This window comes from Cyprinus carpio, chromosome A12, assembly GCF_018340385.1.
Source record: "Cyprinus carpio isolate SPL01 chromosome A12, ASM1834038v1, whole genome shotgun sequence".
Taxonomy (NCBI): domain Eukaryota; kingdom Metazoa; phylum Chordata; class Actinopteri; order Cypriniformes; family Cyprinidae; genus Cyprinus; species Cyprinus carpio.
Window position 1 is genome coordinate 15,817,363 of NC_056583.1, and position 8,393 is coordinate 15,825,755.

Here is an 8,393-nt window from a genome sequence, read left to right on the forward strand (position 1 = left end):
ACAGCTCCATAATTGATGATTATCATCACCAATATGCTGTATAACAACCAATACCTGATCATATTTTCTCTGGGTCTTTGGAGTTATAACAAACATGTTTCAAAAACACATGGTTACAACGTCCAAAAAAAAAATAATCTAAGACAGAAATCAAGGGTCAAGAGCCCAACTAAAGCAAACACTGATCTCTAACATGGTTACTTCAAATGAAACAATAAATCAACATCTAAACCTTAGTTAATTCTCAATAAGATCTTCTGTAGACATCTGACAGAAAGTCAGTCTGGTTATTAATAAGTGGAGATGGTGATGCTGTTTGTTAACAGCAGCTGTTCATCACTAATGCTCAATCAGCACTTAATTAATCACTTGATAACATGATTGCAAAGTTTTAAAACTTACATGGTTTAAGTAAAGGCAATCTGTTTACTCAAACGGTTTGAGTTACTGTGACTTGTCAGGTTTTACAGTGTACAGTTTTTACCTTTTTAAATTTTGCTTAAACATACTTATTAATTTCTCTAACACAGTTTTAATACACCAGGACTTCTCAAAATTGTCAAATTAAAAATATCCTAATATACCATTCCTTCATATCCAACATAAAATAAATACATAACCTAATAATTTACAAATCATAATTACATATCCTATGAATCCAACAATAAGAAATCTTAAAATCTATGATTTTAATGACCACAGTTAGTAAAATAAGTGCCTGGATAAACTTCCATGTTAACATTCATTATAAATACACTGCTGCAAAAACTACCAAAGAGAACAACTCTCTCAAACATGGATAATTTATAACCAATAGTTATACATCAGCTATAACTGTTGTAATAGCTGATAGAAATCATAGGCATTAACAGGGACATTAATCCAGGCACATTAATGGATCAACAAAATCCATGCTTTAAAAAAACAGCCAAATTTTGATGGTAAAATACTGTTTTCCATTAAAACAGTAATATGCCATAAAAACAAATGCATTCTGGGTAATATTTGTAATTTTCGAGAACGTAGGCTACTGCATTATATTGTGAATTAACAGCACTCCAAGTTGACACTCTGAGGCTATTCCAAATCACAACCTATACCCTCCTTCACTATTCCCTACATTAGTTTAATAATACGTCCACTTAAGAGAGTGAATGAAAACAAAAGAAAGAATACAGATACTGCTAAACACCTGCTGTTAACAAGCAGAATCACTGAAGAAAATAGAAACACACAAGAACTACAACTGACTTCAGCCACAGCCTTAGATGAAATCAGCTGAAATAAAAGAAGACATTAAATCTCTCCAGATCTGATTAAACAACTCCACAAACAGCAGCAGCTTCACTCATTACTAACCAGACTGACTTTATTTCTGTCAAACATCTAGAGAAGCTCTTATTGAGAATTTACAGAGGTTTAGATGTTGTTTTGTTGTTTCGTTTGATGTTACCATGATGACGATCAGTGTTTGTTTTAACTGGGCTCTTGACTCTTAACTGGGCTCTTAACATTAGCTTATTTTTGGCTGATGTAACTGTGTGTTTGTAAGACACATTTTTATGGCAAAGAAAGCAAAAAAAAAAAAAAAAAAAAATGTTTTTGTTGATGTTGGTTAGTAATTGATGATAACAACATCATCATCGGGATCAAGTATTTAATATTTGTGATGTGTTACATTTAAATTTACATTTAGACATTTAGCAGACACTTTTATCCAAAGTGACTTACAAATGAGGACAATGGAAGCAATCAAAATCAACAAAAGAGCAATGATATGCAAGTGCTATAATAAGTCTCCGTTAGCTAAATGCAGTGCACATAGCAATGTGTTTTTAAATTATATAATAAATAAAAAGAAAACCGGAAGAATAGGAAAAGAATAGAACAAGCTAGTGTTAGAGGCCTTTTTTGCTTTTATAAATTGTATAATAAATAAAATGAAAACAAAAAGATAGAATACAAAAAGATTAGAGAAGCAAGTGTTAATATTTATTTTTCCAAAGAAAACGAAATTATTTATTTTCATTTTTTATAGCTTGTTAAAATTGCCACTTTTAGGGTATGAGGCTAAACTTGCCGTTTTTGTCTCTCTCTTTAAATGCAAATGAGCTGGTGCTTGTGGAGAAGAGGGCGGAGCTTTAAGAGCTCAAGCTCAGGCAATACAATGCTAGCCTTTGCAAATAAACACTCCACTATAAGTACAAGCCTGTTATCTTTACAGAAAATACACTCAGTTTAAAAGTCAGTCATCTGATTGTACTGTTCATAAAAAATGTACTTTATGAATTACACAGACGGGAGCATGGCATGATAAAAATAACTCATGGTGCCATACAAACTTTATAAGCCTCACTTGTGATTATGAGCTCAACTAATTCCAGTGGTTGACTTCACATTGCTTTCATATGCTATTTTAACTCCCACACTCCTATTTACCATCATTCTGGTAGCACGTGAAGGCAGCGTCAGCGAAAACAGACAGACAATGGTAGCTTTAGCAACATTAACCTTACAGAGTGCCAAGAAGCTCTTTCAGAAAGGCAGTTTGGGAAACTAATGCATACAACTTACTTCTTCTGGAGTTGTAGCTGGATCACAAATAGTTGGCACTGCGGTGTAAAATGATTCGTGCAGACATAAACAAATTTCGGTAGAGTTGAGGGAGCATTTTCTTCGAAAAACAAAATTGATCCACCTCGTCTTCAGTGGCTCAGATTTTTGGAGTAAATGGAGAAAGCTATGTGGATTCATAAATCCAGCTACAGTACATCTAAAACTCTTGGGAGACATTCTCGTTAGTTCAGCACTGGCGGACTGTGTACAACTCGCTGTTAACTTGCTCGGGGAGGTTTTAAGTTATAACGGCAGTGTCTGTCAACTTTTGTGGGCGGGGCTTGTGGCTAATGTGACGTCATATTAGCACCAATGCTGAAAAACAGGTAGTTGGGAGAGACTGCTTATTAAATGGTGATTTAAAAAAAAAGAAGTGGGTGGATTTTTATCATTATAGGGTGGTTGTGTACACACACTGCCAACACACATTTATGTCCAAACATCATGCAAAAGAGAATTTTACATAATAGGTCCCCTTTAAAATGTAATTTATTCCTCTGATTTCAAATTTGAATTTTCAGCATCACTCCAGTCACATGATCCTTCAGAAATCATTCTAATATGCTGATTTGCTGCTCAAAATATTTATTATTATGTTGAAAAAACAGGTTTTCATGTTTCTTTAATGAATAGAAAGTTCAGAAGAACAGCATTTATCTGAAATACAAGTCTTGTAACATTATAAATGTCTTTATCATCACTTTGAACAATTTAAAGCATCATTGCTTAATAAAAGTAATAATTTCTATAAAAAAAATATACTGACTCCAAGCTTTTGGTATAGTATATAATGGTACAAAAGCTTTTTATTTCAGATAAATGCTGATCTTTGGATCTATCTATTCATCAAAGAATCCTGATGCACTCAACTGTTTTAAATATTGATAATAATAATAATAATTCAAATATTTATTGAACAGCAAATCAGCATATTAGAATGGTTTCTGAAGGATCATGTGACACTGAAGACTAAGTGATGTAATGAGTAATGATGCTGAAAATGTATTTTTTTGATCACGTGAATAAATTACATTTAAAATATATTCAAATAGAAAGCAGTAATTTACATAGTACAAATATTTCAAATTTTTACTGTTTTGCTGTACTTTGGATCAAATAAATGCAAGATTGGTAAGCAGAAGAGACTTCTTTAAAAAAACAACAACATTAAAAATGTTACTGTTCAAAAACTTTTTACTGGTAGTATTGAAAGGAGGTGGTTGTTTTCAACAAGGTGGACACAGTTCTGTTTGTAACAATAACATATTGAAAGGAGGTGGTTGTTTTCAACAAGGTGGACACAGTTCTGTTTGTAACAATACATAACAGGTCGCTGGTGAAGAAGTGAAGTGTAAGAAAAAAGGGAGAGACGGAGATATTGGGGGAAATGGAATTGAAGGTACAGTTCAAGAGAGAACCTTTAATTATTTCCCACGGCCCCAGACTAAGGATTTAGACCTTTTATGTGATGGCCATACAAATAATAGGGTTGTCTGTGGTTTCAGAAATTGTTGTGGATGTATAGGTATAGGCTATATACAGAAAAAAAAAAAAGTGGCCAAAATTGCAACTTTTGGCAAAGTAGGGCTCGCTGCAGCCTGCGGTGGACATCCAACCCCGCCCACATCCAAGTGTGACGTCAGAAGTCACGCCCATCCCCGACACAACCCCCGCCCACATCCAAGTGTGACGTAAACGAAAGCCACGCCCGATATCAAATACGTCTCCTCATGTGATTTCCCCATCCCCGTACCTGGAAACCCGGAAGTATGTTGAAGCAATTTATGGAAGTTAATGGGATCTAAATAAAATAATATTGTCCTTCGTTTTACTAATACACGTTTTCTTATTTTGTAAAGGATGTCTAGGCTAAAATGGCACAACTTAAATCTAATATATATTTAATATGTCTAATATACGGAGCTGATTTCGTCATCATAACAGCTCCTAAAACGCTTATGTTGATTAAAGTATGCTAATTGTCAATTAAAACTTTTAAACCTTACCTTTCATTTATGTAATGAGATAAATTCACATTTATTAAAAAACGATTTTGACCTACCCAAGGCAAAATGAAATACATCAAATTTAAAGGGGACAATTAGATTTTGGAATTGTAAAAGTATGCAAAATTATTGTAAAAGTTGGTATTGTATAATTGTCATTTAATTTTCTAAAGATTTATTCCACTTATCATAAAGTGTTAACATTTGAATGATAGAATCAACAGTTCTCCATATGCACTAGGCTACACATACTTAGGCTGAAATAAAGATTGCATTGATAGATTATATAAGTAACATGACATTGACCTTCAGGCCTTGTTCATAACAACTTGATATGAAACATGTCCAGGTCCTCCACATACTTAAAGATGAATGAAAAAAGGCATCCATTGTTTCATTGGGGGTATTTTTATATTTATTATTTTACAAAAATAATTACATGTACAATTTTACAAAAAAAAAATAATTATAATATTAATAATATACACCACCAGTTTTTGAACAGTAAGATTTTTATTATTTTTAAAGTCTCTTCTGCTCACCAAGCCAGCATTTATTTGATCCAAAACACAGCAAAAACAGTAATGTGAAATATTTTTAACAATTTAAAAGAACTGCTTTCTATTTGAATGTATTTTAAAATGCAGTTTATTCCTGTGATCAAAGCTGAATTTTCTTCATCATTACTCCAGTCTTCAGTGTATTAACATAATAATAATAAAATGTTTTTTGAGCATCAAATCAGCATATTAGAATGATTTCTGAAGGATCATGTGACTGGAGTAAGTCACCTTTTAAATCACAGGAATAAATTTCATTTTAATAGAAATAGAGAAAATTGGTTATTTTTAAATAGCAAAATATATTACAAAAGCAAAATATTATACAAATTTTTAAAATTGGACTGTTTTTGCTGTACTTCAGATTAAATAAATGCAGGCTTTGATGAGCAGAAGAGATTTCTTTAAAAAACATAAAAAAAATCTCACTGTTCAAAAACTTTTGACTGGTTGTGTTAAACAAAAGGTATGCTCCAAATATTATAAAGTCTGAGCAGCTGAATGAGCAGCTGAATGATCAGATAAAACAGTTCTTGACATGCAGTAATCACACATACATACATAGACTACACAGAGAGATTCCTTGCTTCAATATATCCTCCGATTCTCCCTCCAGGTAGTCTTTGATGGCATTCTGTTGATTTTTACTGTCCATACTGGAGAACGGCAGGCCCTGTCACCTCCCCACAGAATAACCCACGGTGACTCTGTACCACGCTGGACCAATGTCCCCCTTACAAACTTCCACTTTATGTCCTCTTGGCGTTCCTGTTAAAAATAGAGAATACATACGTGTTGGGGGGATATGTGTCCACTAAAAATTATTTACCTCATCATTCTACATAAACATATTTATGATTTTTAAACTACAAAAATCAATCAGTATCTAAAGAAATGCTCTCACCATACCTCCGTGCACCACTGCATGGCTTATGTGGTCCTTCGAGTGAATTGTAACAAGTAATTTTCTTTACTGGTGAAACTGCAGCAGGGACCCTTTCACCCGGGAGAACTGCCCTGCATCAGGCTTGGACTGAAAATGTGTAGAATGCTGTAAAAACATGACAAACAAACATTATGTGATCTTTTCGTTAATATAGAAGATACAAAGATAATTTGTGACATACAAAGAGATTATCCAGCAAGACATTGTGAAATGATGCGGTTGCCCAACCAAGTTATGAGCATGGGTACTGTGATCAGAGTATATCATTAAAGATGTCGTGTGTGGTGTGTGTGTGTGTGTGTGTGTCTGTGTGTGTGTGTGTCCTGTGTGTGTGTGTTGTGTGTGTGTGGGTGTGTGTGTGTGTGTGTGTGTGTGTGTGTGTGTGGTGTGTGTGTGTGTGTGTGTTGTGTGTGTGTGTGTGTGTGTGTGGTTGTGTGTGTGTTGTTTTGTGTTGATGTGTGTGTGTGTGTGTGTGTGTGTGTGTGTGTGTGTGTGTGTGTGTAATAGTGATTATTCTCTGATTTTGCGTGTGTGTGTGTGTGTGTGGTGTGTGTGTGTGTGTGTGGTGTGGTGGGGCAGGTAAGTACATATGTGTGAGAGGGATGAAGTGTTGGGTGTCTGAGTGGGTGAGATGAGTGTTATGTGTGGGGAGAAGGGTATAAAAAAATATTGCACATTGATTCATAATTGATTTTATGTTGTAAGACTTGTGCCTTCTATCTATCTATCTATCTATCTATCTATCTATCTATCATCTATCTACACATGTATGTTATGTATATATGTATGTATTTGTGTGTGTGTGTGTGTTGTGTGTGTGTACGCATGCATGCCACGAAACATACATACATATATACATACATGTGTGGATAGATAGACCCCTCCAACATAAAAACACTCATCCACCCCCCACCCCCAAACAAACCACACACACACACACACACACACACACACACACACACACACACACACATATATATATATATATATATAATAATATATATACATAACGTATATTTTTTGCTAGCAATAACGTGCCTGTGTGATAGTTTGAAATTAAAAGTACTTACTGTTGTTTTATGCACATGCACACAAATGGCGCACACGTTCTTAAAGTTGTCAACGTTTGGTAAAGACCAAAGATATATTTTTTTTTTTTAACTTACCGACACGGCAAACAACAGCTTCTTTTTTAGCGGTTGGGAAACAATACAAATTATCTTCTTATCGATGCTTCTTCCTGTTTCAAAATGAATGAGAATGTGACGTATTTTGATATGGGCGTGGTCTGTGCACGTCACACTTGGATGTGGGCCGGTTGGATGCATAGGTTGGATGTCACCGCAGCTTGCAGCCGAGACGCTCCTCACTTTTGGGTGTACAAAACAGCTTGTCACTGGCACAGTACAAAGATGTTCCTTTTAAGAGTAACTGCTCCCGGGAGGCGGCTGTTGACCCCAAAAGGTTACACGTTTTGGCACCCCGGTGTTTCTGGGTGGCCTGGCAATTTTAGGTGTGAAATTTCCCCGTCCAGCCCTGGGATTAGATGCATTATTAATCCAAATTACCGTCAGTTGATGATTTGAATGATTAAAATGTCTAAAACGTATAGGGGAGAGTGGGGCAAGATTAACCATTTTTTACTTATTATGGTTTCTCAAGATAAGGGAAAATGACGCAGAAGTACAATGAAGTCTCTATCCTATCCAATTTCCTATCCGAATGAAATATCATGTTAAATGTATCAGAATGGATCTAATCGACACAAGGGTTCTAAAAATATGGCTCTCGTAATAAAAAAGTGTTCCCATGCCTCAGTTTGCCATGGGTTTGGGGTAAGTTGACCCGAGTTGAGTGAGGTGGGTAAGATGAGATGCACCATCTGGTGTAAAATGAACCTTCGTTATGAACCAAATCTGTGATTGCAAACTTTACCTTATCACAGTTGGCAGAAATTATGGGTGGTTTCCACAATAATTGGTCACCATGAACGTACAAAAAATGTACAGGTGCCAAGAACAGGGGGTTGTAAATCGGGGATGGTTTCGTTCACCGATATGATATGATAGTCGTACTCATGCCCAGCGTACGATATTTTTCCGATACCTCAAAAAATTCTAAACGATCCGATTACAGATTCGATTTTCGATACAGGAGTATATCGATCGATATATCCATATTTTGATATTTTATATCTTTTAAACAACCATTACATTTTTATAACTCACAAATGCAAACCAAATATATAAACAAGAACATTTGTCT